The sequence below is a fragment of the Tupaia chinensis genome, unplaced genomic scaffold (assembly GCF_000334495.1).
Source record: "Tupaia chinensis unplaced genomic scaffold, TupChi_1.0 Scaffold148646_1, whole genome shotgun sequence".
Classification (NCBI taxonomy): Eukaryota; Metazoa; Chordata; class Mammalia; order Scandentia; family Tupaiidae; genus Tupaia; species Tupaia belangeri.
The window spans coordinates 1,753,482-1,766,028 of record NW_006208495.1 but is presented as its reverse complement, the minus strand read 5'-3'; the positions used below and the strand labels follow the sequence as shown (position 1 = coordinate 1,766,028).

The 12,547-nt window shown below is 43.5% G+C and overlaps 1 pseudogene; it reads right to left on the bottom strand.

The window, feature by feature from the left end:
* Nucleotides 1–7,276: 7,276 nt before the first annotated feature.
* Nucleotides 7,277–8,326, bottom strand: LOC102474128 (general transcription factor IIH subunit 3 pseudogene; annotated as a pseudogene).
* Nucleotides 8,327–12,547: the final 4,221 nt, after the last annotated feature.

The following is a 12,547-nucleotide window of genomic DNA, read 5'->3' as shown; positions in this document are numbered from 1 at the left end:
GAAAAGAGAACTATTTAATTATGTCAGTGGGCATGGAGGAGTTAAATTCTGAATCTCTCGTCTCCCCCCCCCCCCCGCCCAGTGGGGGTCAAGCACAGTCTTTTATCAGGAAGTTTGGGGAGGGGTGGTTCTCAGCCAGCTAAGGGTATCCTATCAAAGAGAAGAAGACTATCAAGAAAAAGCAGCCAATCAGGAAGATGCAGCCCAGAGTTTGTCAGAAAGAAAGGGTCAGATAAGTGGGGTGTCCACAGCTTCTCAAGGTCTCAGATTGCTTTTATCACTCCAGAGGAGGAGAGGCAGAGGCAGTGAATTTGCAGAGGCCTGAGAAATGTTGGCAATTGCTGGCCTTGGGCTATTGTGAGTTCTGGGCCCACTTACATCAGTCATTGTGAGTTCCTGGCCCATCCACATCATTCTTCCCTCTTGAGCCTCCTCAATCACATTTTAGGAGGATCAATCAACAGAGGGACAGTAATTGTAACTTACTGGGGGTTACGGCAAGCATCTGGTACTTTATAGCATCAAGACAGGAGGTTATGAATCACATAATCAGATTAAGGACAGAGAATTCAAAAGCCAGGCCAAAAGAACAACTATGAGAGGCCCCAGGAGGGGTAACAGCCATGGGGCCCATATCAAGGGCCCATTCCAGCCTGCCCAGGAATAAGCTGTTGCCTGTTGCTGTTTGGAGGCTAAATCTCTAGGCTGCTGAGCCATGTCTTGGACTACTCCCGATTTGTTAATATAGAAACAACATTCTTCCCCAGAAATAAGCAGAGTCTACCTCCATCTGGAAGGCCATACTCCCTTAGGGATGTATAGCATACCCATCTTCTTGCCAAGGGGCACTAGTAACAGGCATGGCTTCCTCAACTCTGACCCACAGAGTGGGACTCACTGCAGTGGGTGCAAGACTGGATGGTACTGATATGGAGGCAAGCTTTATCACCTGTTCCTAAATGTTTGAAAACCAGATCCTTGTGGTTGAAAGAGTATGTAGCCCATAGGCCACTCTTGATTTGGGCTCCCTTCTCCCAAAGGGCTTCCAGAAAAGAGGATGATGTACACACTGTAGTGTTACACTAGTTAGTACACTGGGGGCTCTCTCCTAGTATGGGTGAGATTAGGATAACAGTCAGGATCTATGTCTGAAGGAGAGAATGAAAGTGTCCCTGCTTAGTTAATTCAGACATCTTAGGCCTATCACAATTTCTACCACCAGGAGGTATAACATTGCTAGCAAAAGCCTTTCCCAGAACTTCTATTCCTGTGAAGCTATTGCACCCAGACTAATAGAATGAACCACAGCTAGTGCCACGAGAAGGGCTAGAGGTAGGAAATTATAGGGATAAGGTAGAGATGACATCTTTTGCCATCCTCAGGCTTCCACCAAGCACAGAGCAGTCAGCCCATGTAGTGACTGCAGCAGGGCTGTAGGCTCCTCAGACTTCCACCATGCGTAAAGCAGTCAGTTCACAGAGTGACTGTAGCAGGGCTGTAGATTCCTCATCAGATGTTGACCCTCTAGAAAGTCACCTTGGTCAGCTGCTCAGGGTGACGCTTCACTTTCCAGGTCCTGGGGTCCTCTGGTGCCACGGCTCACTTCACTCACATATGATGAATCCATGGGGCTAGCCCTGCAACTAAACTACAATGGGGTAACAAGCACAACAACATATGCCCCAACCAGATAATCTGTAATGAGTCTTTTTTCCAATTTTTAACCCATACAAAATCCCCAGGATCATATTTCTGTACCCAATTTCCAAGGGGAACATTTTTTTTCTCAGGTGACTCAGACTATTCTCTGTAAAGTCTTTAAGACCACAGATACTGGGTCAAAACTGACTCATCCAGCTGATGGGCATCAGCTGTCCAGGTCTGGGCAACTAAAAGGGTGTGGCTGGTCAAACAGAATCTCATAAGGGGAATAACCATGCTTTTGGGGTGTACATCAAACCCAGAGCAGGGCCAGTAGGAGGACATCCACCCAGGGGCATCCTGTGTCTTGATAGAGCTTAGCTCAGGATGGACTTGAGAGTGTGGTTCATTTGTTCAGTTCCAGAGCTCTGAGGTCGGGAAGCTGTTTGAAGCTTCCATGTTATGACCAAGGCCTTTGCCACACCCTGTATGACTTCTGATGCAAAGGCAGGGCTGTTGCCTGACCCAATCATAAGGGAATTCCAAATTGGAGTATAACTTCCTTCAAAAGGGTTTGAGTGACTTCCCTGGCCTTTTTAGTTCTTGTAGGGAAGGCTTCCATCCAGCCTGAGTAAGTGCAGACCATGATTAGTAAGTACTTATAGTCCCAGCATGGCCTCACTTCTGAGAATTCTCCCTCCAACAACTCCAGGGGTGTCGTCCCAGTACCTTGTATTCTAGCCAGCCAAGCTGGCCCTGGGCAGGGTTATTTCTGGCACATGTCTCATACCACGTGCTCACAGTTGCACACAATGATGGTAGGTGACTCAAAAAGTAGTATCAGCCTAACATGTTCTCTATGTTAGTTTTTCCCCAGTGAGTCAACTTGTGGTACTGCTTTACCAAAGAATATCCCAGACACTGAGGTATGTATATTCTTTTATCTGGCAGCCTCTATCATTCGTCTTCTTCCAGGGTTGCTCCTTCTGAGTTTGCCCAGCAATGTTTGTCGAAGGGGTACAGGGAGACTTTTAGGAAGTGTGTGAGTGGCAACATTTTAGTCACAGCAATCAGGGCCTGATTGGCAATGGCCTTGGCTGTCTAGTCTGCCAGCTGATTTCCCAAGGCAATGTGGTCTTTCCCTCTATGGTGTCCCCTATAATGGATGATTGCCACTTCTTTTGGCTCCCAGACAGCCTCTAATAACTGGCAGATTTCCTCCTCATTCTTGACTGTTTTTTTCCTTTGCCGAGAGGAGTCCTCTCTCTCAGTATATGCCTCATGAAAATGCAGGGTAGCAAATGCATAGTATGAATCTGTGTAGATGTTTACCCTCTGACCGGCTGCCAGTCTTAAAGCTTGGATTAGTGTCCAGAGTTCAGCCCCCTGAGCAGACCATTCTTGGGGAAGTGCCACAGCCTCAATCACTGTGTCTTGAGAGGTAACTGCATAGGCAGCATATTGAGTCCCATCCTCCATATAGCTGTTACTATCAGTAAAGAGAGTGTGGTCAGGGGACTTTAGCAGTGTTTCCATAAGATCAGGACATCCATAAATAAACTTCACTGAGAGCTTCTTCACAATTGTGGTCAGGAGGCCTCAGCATGACTGGGAGGAAGCTAGCAAGGTTGAGTCTGCAGAGTCTGGAGTTTAATTTGGAGATTTTCAATTAATAGACCCTTGTAGTGGGCCATCTTAGAGCTGGCCAGCCATTTATATTCCCCCATGTTCATCAGTGTGGTCACCGAATGGGGAACTTGAGCACTGATAACAGCACTGATAACTTAGCCCAAGATTAACTTTTCTGTTTCTTTAATCAATTTAACAGTGGTGGGGAGAGCTCACAGGCAATGGGGCCATCCAGATGCCACTGGGTCTAGTCTTCTTTTAGATAGATAGGCAATAGGCCTCTCCCAAGGCCCAGTGAACTGAGTCAGAACTCCTAGTGCTGTCTGTTTTTTTTTTTTGTTTGTTTTTCCACATACAGATTATACTCCTGAATGATGTCTGGGAGTCCTACGGGGTTTCCCGGCTTGACTTAAGATCTTGGAAAGTCTGATCTTGGTGGGACCCCCATTCAAAGGGGGCTCCCTCTGGGCCTTTTAATAACTCAGACAGTAGCTGAGCCTTTTCAACAAAACCTGAAATCCAAATTCTGCAGAATTCTGTTGCTCCCAGGAACTCATGCAGTAGTCTCCTGGTTGTGGGCTGAGGCAGCCCATATATCACCTGTTTGTGTTCATGTCTGAGAGCATGTTGTCATTTAGTCAGAATGAATCTTAGGAATTACATCTGAGTACGACAGATCTGGGCCTTCTTCACTGAGACCTTGTATCTGGCCTGGGAGAGAAGCTGGTACAGTGCTCAAGTTCCCTTCCAGAAATCTTCTCGGGTTGCTCTGGCGAGCAAGAGGTCATCAACATATTGAAGCAGAGTACACCCAGTTTCCTGACTTGAAAAATTTTCTAAGTCACTAGCAAGTGCTTCCCTGGGGTGAATATTCTCCATTCTTCCTCTTGGGGCATTGTTACAGTTAGGATTTTGGCAGGACTGGCAGTCAATGCAGCAGAGCCTGATTAGCCAAAGCTGATTTGCATTCTGAGTTCAGTTAAGAGGTTTCTCCCCAGCAATGGGATCAGGCAGTCAGGCAGGTACAAGAAATCATGAGTAACCAAGTGTCCCCTTAACTGGCAGCTTCTTGCCTGCAAGAATGGCCTGATGGGGGAGCCAGGGACTGAGTTACAACTGAGTGTTCAGCACTGGTATCCACCATAGATGTCATCAGATGGCCCTTCACTCTGGTGTTGACCAGGGACTCCCAGGGGCCTAGGATCATGGAGCCCAATCCAGTCCTATTTTGATTTCTTCATAGCCAGGAGGTCCCTTGAGGGTTTTGGGTGGAAGGTCTTGAGGGTCGCCAGTGGATTTCTGGCCATTTTCCTTTGGTTTGCCTTCTGCTTGGGGCACTCAACTCTCCAGTGTCCATCCTCTTTACAGTAAGCACACTGGGTTGGTCTAAGCCTGGGGTGGCCAGTTTGTGCCCCTCCTCTGGGACCGGGTGGGACCTCCAGTTGTCTTAGCAATCTCCAGGATCTGAGTAGTGCTCATCCTAACAAAGCCTTCCTTTCTCTGGAGGCAGGGGCTGATTGGACAACAAAGACAACATTAATTATTTGCTGGCTTTCTGAGTTCTCAGGGTTAAGTGGAATATAGATCTGGTATGCCTTACAGAGCCTCTCATAACATTGCCCCAGTGGCGCCTCTGTCTTCTGAATTATTTCTGAGGTTTTTGCCGTGTTTGTAGGTTTTATTGCACTGGCTTTCATTTCCTGCAGGAGTGTCTCTAGATACTTACTGAGACGGGTGTGTCCACCTTCAGTATGGAAATCTCAGTCAGGCTTTTTATTAAGAAAAGCAGTTCTGGCCCAAGCCTTGGGATTTACCACATCATTGGGGGCAAGCTCTTGCAGCCATTTTTTTGGTTACTACTAAGACTCTGTGGTGCTCCTCTTCTGGAGAACCCTGCAAGATTGGTGCTGTGGATTTTTTTATGGTTGGAGTTGGGCATGAGGGGCATAACACGAGTGGCCAAAGTAGTGCATTGTTTATTCCCTTTTATGCATATCTGCTCCCAAGGTGGAATGACTTGGGCTACTTGTAGCCAGGAGTCAGCATAGGGAAGTGGTGGGGATTACCTGGGGTGCCAGAAACCACATTGTGCATAGCCCAAGTGGTTGGAAGATGCAGAGTTCCCTCCGGCAGCCATCCCACCTTAAAAAAAGTTTATTCAATCTCACAGAGTGCTTTTAGCCTCTCTGGTTCCAATTTAACTCTATAATCACTAGACAAGCTCTTTTTTTTTTTTTGGAGAGGTTTTTGCTATAGGGCGTGTGCATTCGCCAGAAAGACAGAGAGAGACAGAGAGACAGAAAGCAAGAAATCACCTCCCAGGGGGGATGGCCACGCCGCAATCTCTTCTCCTCCATTCTCTTCTCGGGATCTTGGGCATGCACGCACACGTGCCTGGCGTGAGTTTAAGTCACTGGGTCTAGGACTTGAACCGCAGTTGGCCACATGGGAGTCCAGCGACATAGCCATTATGCTAACTGCTGGTCCCTAGACAAGCTCTTTCAAAACTTAGTCAGCATACAGTCCCGCTCAGTAGGCTTGGAAGACTTGGATTGAAGTTCTTCCATTATATCTAAAATTTCTCTGACTTATCCAGTTATTAAATGCCTGCACTTCCCAAAAGGCACAAGAGATCACTGGTCAGAGGAAACTTTAGAGTAGTATTTTCAAAAGCCAGTTGTTTTCAGAAATGCCTCAGCCACATTTACATTTTACATTCTCCACCTGCCTTTGCAAAGATTTTTGCAACCTATCTACAAATGTGTCACAATTAGGAGGAACTCAAGTCCCAGCTTTCTAGAATAGAACTTGTGACCTGACATCTACTCTGCCTATCCACCTCTACAAGGAAAGCCCTCCCAATGGCCCCTGCGTCCTCCCTCCTGTGAACGATGCTACAAAACACACAAAGGATGGGTGTCCCCCCAAAAGGAAGACCGTTCAGGTGTCTGTCTGGCCGTGTCCCTCGTGGGCTTTGTGTGTTTCCTTAGTAATAGGCAATTGGATGTAGAACCTCCATGAGATTACACATGTAGAGACGGAAGGGGTCCCTTGACATGTAATTATGCTGTTTAGCCTGGTGGAAGCACCACAGAAATGTGGTAACAGATCCACTTATGTCCTATAGTGCAATGCATGGTAGGACCACAACAACATTCATTCATCACATTCACATTCACTCAGAGGTTATACATTCCCTCCCCACACCAACCAAAGACAGATGAGCCCTGACTGCCAGTCCTGCAATCAAAGGAGAGTGTACAGCTCCTCTTCCACTCATACTGAGTGGGACTAACTGATAGGACTCTGCAGATTCCCCGGGGGCTTCCCAGATTACCAGAGTTGGCCACAGACCAACCAATTACTAGATGAGCCCTGACTGCTGGCCCTGTAACCAAAGGAGAGTGTACGGGTCTCCTCTTCCACTCATACTAAGTGAGACTAACTGATAGCACTCTATAGATCCGCAGGTACTTACCAGATTACCAGAGTTGATCACACATCAAAGTCTGGAATGGGAGTTGGTCCTTCTCTCCAACTGGAGTCGGATGAGCCAGGAACAGTTGACTTCAGGACATGCATCCTGGCTAAGGGATCCCATCAAACGAAACAGGGGCACGCCTGTCTCTCCATACCACAGTGCCTGCTCTGGGAATGGTGGCTCAAAGGGCCAGTCTGATTTTGCTTCCTGACCAATGCACCAAATATTGCAGTAAAACAGACAGCCGAGGGAGGAAAATGCAACACTCCAGAGACAAAAGAGAACTCTTTAATTACATCAGTGGGCATGGAGGAGTTAACACCCTGAATCTCCCCCTCCCCCCATGGGGATCAAGCACAGTCTTTTATTGGGGAGTTTGGGGAGGGGCTGTTCTCAGTAGGCCAAGGGTAGCCTATCAGAGAGAAGAAGCCTTCAGGAAGAAGCAGCCCATCAGGAAGATGCAGCCCAGAGTTTGCTATCAGGAAGAAAGGGTTAGATAAGTGGGGTGTTCAGCTTCTCAAGGTCTCAGATTGCAGACACTTTCTGTTTCTTTTTCTTGGCCTTCAATACGGGAGGCAGAGATATTGTAAAGGCTGTCTTGCATGTGGTACAGATAGGGCTGAAACTTCAGAATATTGACAAATGCACAGAACAGGCATAGCTGATTTTGATGAGGTTTCCAATGACAGAAGCGAGTAACCTTGTGGTTGACGTAGATTGGGAGTGGGAGGATAGCTGAGACCTCTGGTCTTGATGGGGGAGAAAAGCCCATAGAAGGTATTACAGGAGGGAGGGCATCTGAGGCACGTTCAAATACAGTTCTTCTAAGATGTCACAGGCCTGTTGGAGGCGCCCTGAACCAGAATCTAAAATACAGGCATCAATCAAAATATTGTTTCTATGCTGCAAAAATGACATTCATGAAGTTCATGCACTGCAGCTCTGTCTTCTGCAGCTTTAATCACCAAGATCCTTGATTTCATGTCCAGATTATCTTTTTTTTAAAGAATTATTTAACTTTATTTATTCATTAACTTATTTTAATTTGACCAGAGAGAGACACACAGACAGACAGAGAAAGAGAGAGAGAGAGGGAAAGCAAGAAGGCAAGCCACCAGGTCCAGGACTCAAACCGTGGTCAACCATATGGGAGTGTTCAGCACCTTAACCACCATGCCACCTGCTGGTCCCCATTTCCTGATTATCTTTAACTTCCTTGTTCAACCTATGAATGTAGCACAGAGCTACGATGAGAGATCCAGTCAGCAGAGTTTCTGTATGTTGACCCTTAATATCACTCTTGGTCATTAGATCCTTAGTCTCTTCAGACATAATGTCATTTCCTGAGGTCAACAGTTTGTATTTCCCGTCTTAACTCCCTGAGGGATTAAATTCGGAAGCAGGGTTGTCAGGGTCTCCAAAGAAGTCACCAAGTCTGTCATTCTTTCCAGTATATAAGGATCAACTCTCCTGGATGTGACTCACTATCACAGCAAGTTTGTTGGAGTGATTCATGAATAAATGGGAATTTCCCAGCACTATTATGGTATCTATGCATTTAGACAAAGTAAACATCAGAGACTATGGGTACCCTGGCACCTCAGCACCTCAGCGCCCAGCCGCAGTATTCTTCAAATTTATTTCTCATAGTAGTGGTGAAAAGCGTTCCCCAGGGGACCAGCAATTATGGTAATGGCTATGTCACTGGACTCCCATGTAGTTGACCGTGGTTTGCGTCTCAGACCCTGTGGCTTAAACCTCACACCGGGCACGTGCGTGCGTGCCCAAGATCCCGAGAGGAGAATGGAGGAGAAGGGTTTGTGGCGTGGCCATCCCCCCTTGGGGGTGATTTCTCTCTTTCTGTCTCTCTATCTCTCTCTGTCTGTCTGGAGAGCACATGCACCCTATAGCAAAATCCTCTCCAGAAAAAAAAAAGCATATTCCCCAGATCCTCCCTGGGTGTGTGAGCATGTCTTAAGTAAAATATCAATTCTGATATTCCTGTTTCCCTAAATTTTTGAATCCCTTTTTCTACAGTGTATAAAAGTAGATCTGCCTGGACCAGCAGATGGGTTAATGTTTACATCACTGGACTCCCACATAGTCAATTGTGGTTTGAGTTCCAGACCCAGTGACTTAAAAGTCACGCTGGGTGCATATGTGTGCATGCCCAAAATACGAAAAGGAGAATGGAGGAGTAGGGATTGAGGCATGGGCATCCCTCTGGGTGCTTTCTGTATCTCAGTATCTCTGTCTCTCTGGCAAGTGCATGTGCCCTATAGCAAAAATATGTCTTAAAGAAAAGTAGATCTTGGGACCAGCAGTTAGCGTAATGGCTATGTCACTGGACTCCCACGTAGTTGACTGCGGTTCACGTCCCGGACATGGTGGCTTAAACTCACGCCGGGGGCGCGTGTGCATGTGTGCCCAAGATCCGAAGAGGAGAATGGAGGAGAAGGGGATCGCGACCTGGCCATCCCCCCTGGGGGGGTGTGATTTCTCGCTTTCTGTCTCTCTGTCTCTCTCTGTCTGGCTAGCACACGCGCCCTATAGCAAAACCTCTCCCAAAAAAGAAAAAAAAAAGTAGATCTTCATTTTGACTTCGTTTAGTGTAAGGCACATTTTGTCCATGTTGCAGCTAACCCCCAGCCACCACATTAAAACAAAAGTATCTGTTTAGTGTTTCCCACAAATTGTGCCTCCCTATCAAACAAATAAAAAAAAAATAAAAAACATGTATAATTTTCAGCCAATATTGACATTTATTATTACAATATCATTGTTCTTTAACCAATCAACAAGACTGTGTTGATCTACCACATGGCGTATGTTGCCATTCAAGATCTCTTTCCTGGGCTTCTGAGCTGTATAATGAACTGCTGTAAGAATTAACAGTCTCACAGACACCTCGGTCTCAACATTGAACTCTACAGGTTGCTTCCTAAACTTGATTTTCTTCTAGTGATCACCATGTGCATGATTGGTGCTATTACACAACCAGTTGCACAGATATTATACTTCACTAATCCCCTTCCTCATAGTTAATCAACCACTAAATTGTGCCAATTTCATTTTGGAAACACATCCCTAAGCCACTCCTTTGTTCTCTATCTCTAATGTCCTTATTCTAAATCAATGTTCTACCATCTCCAATATGAATTAAATTCAACAGGATCCCTACTGCATATACTTGTTCACTACTATCTTATTCTTCACTTCCCAAAGCAAGTATCACCTTTCTGAAAGATAATATCAACTCATAACAGGCCCTTACTTTCATTTTATAAATCTAGTATATCATATGTGGCTTGCAACAAAGAAACTGCAAGATATACTAAAAAAAAAAAAATAGTAAAGAGTAAAGAGTAATAAAATGTAAAGTGTAAAGAGAAATAAAATCATCAGCCTAGAATTTTATATTCAAAAATTATCTTCTGAAAGTGAAAAATACATAAAGGTTTTCTCAGACAAGCAAAAATTGAGAAAATTTGTCACCAGTAGATCCACCTTGCAAGAAATGTTAAAATAAATTATTTAGGAAGAAAGAGAATGATTTAGGCTAGAAATTTGGACCTACATAAAGAAAGGAAGAACATTAGAAAAGAAACAAATGAAGACAAAATAATCATTCCTTCTCTTATTTTTAAATGATCTAAAATGTAAACATTTCTTTAGAATTATAGCAGCAATGGATTCAATGTTTATAGCTTATGGGTAGGTAAAAGTAGTGACAGCCATGTGGTAAGTGACAAGAGGAAGGAATTGAGAGTATTTTGATATAGGTTACTTGTACCAGTTGTGTTAAAAGAGGACATGGGTTTGTTGTAAATTTATATTGCAAAGGAAACTTCAAAAACAAGTTTTAAAACATACAATTTATATGTTAAAAGAGGAGGAAAAAAATAAACAAACACACAGTGCTCAATTAAACCCAGAGATGACAGAGAAAGTAAATGAAGATAAAAAGAAAGATCAAAAGTGACAAAAAAGAGTAACAAATAAGACGGTTTGGTTGTCACCAAAAATAAATCCAATTCACTGGAAAAGTAAATAGGTTTCCTGAAAGGTAAAAACTACCTGGTAGGTAGAAAAATACAAACATACTTTTAAACATATGTATATATGTATTCAGTCTATGTTAGCAGCAATTGTATTTAAAAAAAAAGAACTATCTCTAAATGAAATATATTTTCTCTACCACTTATTTACTAAGTTTTCAGGCAGGAGGAAAATGTCACCACTTAAATATATGGATGAATTGTAAGATGAAATCCAATTTTAGAATATAAATGTGAAAAATTATTCATCATAGAATTGAAAAAAATGAGATCTTGCTTCTCATTAAGTATATTGCTCACTAAAAGATTCTGAAATTATTTTTTAATTGTCTAGACTGTGCTTTGTTTAGTTTTTTAAAACCTTCATGCTTAAAAAAAGGAAAATATTTTTATTAATTAATATGCTTATTTTTGCAATTTAAAAAAAAACAATAATGTGAGCCAGAAGGTGGCATGGAGGTTGAGTGCATGCACTCTATGACAAAAACCTAAAAACAAAATAAATAAATAGATGAATAACCAAATTTTATTTTATTTTATTTTATGTCTTTGCTATAGGGCACATGTGCATGTTAGACAGAGAGGCTTGCTATAGGGCACATGTGCTTGTTAGACAGAGAGGGAGAAGGAGAGGAAAAGTGAGAAATCACTCCCCAGGTGGGATGGCCACATCACAATCCCTTCTCTTCCAAAGAACAGTTAAATGTCTGTAGTGATGCTTTAAATAAGACATACGGCTCAGTTGGATTTTCAAAGATTTTCATCTTATAATAGCCATAGTAGCAATATTATAGTGACTAAAACTTAAAGCCAAAATAAAAGTAATGGATATGGTGGATATTCATCCAAATATGAAATCAGTTTAAAAGTCAATGAATGGTTTAAGTACATATATTAAAATATACACACTGTCAGAGTGAGTAAAAAAGTATGTCGTCTATGACATAATGAAAAGACACAATTAAAAGCAGAAGGATGAAGAAAGATATACTATGGTAATATCAATTAAGGGGAATTTGGGATAGTTCTATTAATATTAGAAAAGCAGATTTTAGAGCAAGAAAAATTATCAGGGTTAATTAGGGAGGGGCACTACATAACGATGAAAGGGTCAATTATCTAAGAAGTCATTAACAATCTGTAATGTGCATGCACCTAACAACAGAGTTAAAATAAAATACGTGAGGCAAAAATTGACTAAAAAAATCACAAGGAGAAATATTAATAGATGAAGCACTATCATTGCTGGAGATTTCTATACCCCTCTATCAGTAACTGACAGACCCAGCAGGCAGATCAGTCAAGACTAAACTATATTGCTACCCAGTACCTTTTCTCTTTTTTTTTTTTTTTGAGATTTTCACTGTAGGGCGCGTGCGTTCACCAGACAGACAGAGAGAGACATTAGAGACAGAAAGCGAGAAATCACCCCCCAGGGGGGATGGCCACGTCCCAATCCCTTCTCCTCCATTCTCCTCTCGGGATCTTGGGCACGCACACACACGCGCCCGGCGTGAGTTTTAAGCCACCGGGTCCGGGACACGAACCGCGGTCGACTACGTGGGAGTCCAGCGACATAGCCATTACGCTAACTGCTGGTTCCCCCCAGTACCTTTTTAAAAACTAATATATTCTACTCAATTTCTTAAGTGTCTAATTGAAATATAGCAAAAAATCTGGCATTTTGTATGCTGTGACAATGCTCAGGGTATGAGTATAAATTAATTAATTCATTTAA